This window comes from Bison bison, unplaced genomic scaffold (assembly GCF_000754665.1).
Source record: "Bison bison bison isolate TAMUID 2011002044 unplaced genomic scaffold, Bison_UMD1.0 scf7180017864302, whole genome shotgun sequence".
In the NCBI taxonomy this organism is placed as follows: domain Eukaryota; kingdom Metazoa; phylum Chordata; class Mammalia; order Artiodactyla; family Bovidae; genus Bison; species Bison bison.
In genome coordinates, this window is record NW_011494874.1 from 492,303 (window position 1) to 492,825 (window position 523).

The following is a 523-nucleotide window of genomic DNA, read 5'->3' on the forward strand; positions in this document are numbered from 1 at the left end:
GGGGTGGGGCTGGTGAGCCACGGGAGGATTCGAGTCTCTGAAGACTAGGAGCTTTGTTGAATGCTCGCCCCAGTGGCAAAGAAGGGGTGAACTGGGAGCAGTGAGCCAGGGCAGGGGCCCGCAGGAAGGGGCAGCTAGAGAAGCAGGCAGAGTGAGGGAGCCAGGGGAGGATACTGGGAGCAGTGAGCCAGGGCAGGGGCCGCAGGAAGGGGCAGCTAGAGAAGCAGGCAGAGTGAGGGAGCCAGGGGAGGGTTCACAGGGGTGGTGAAGGTGGCGCCAGGGGCTGGGGCTCCCAGGGTCCTGGCCTAACAGCAGGAGGGTCTCCTCAAGGGGACAGCGTCACATAAGCAGTGCAGGGACCCCTGGGTCAAGCTGAGTAACCAAGTGGGCTGGTATTAAAGGTGCAAAGAGGGAATTGCCTGGTGGTCCTGTGGTTCGAACTCCGTGCAGTCAGGGCTGAGAGCCTGCACTGGGTCCCTCGTCCGGGAACTAAGATCCCCCAAGGTGCACAGTGTGGCCCAAA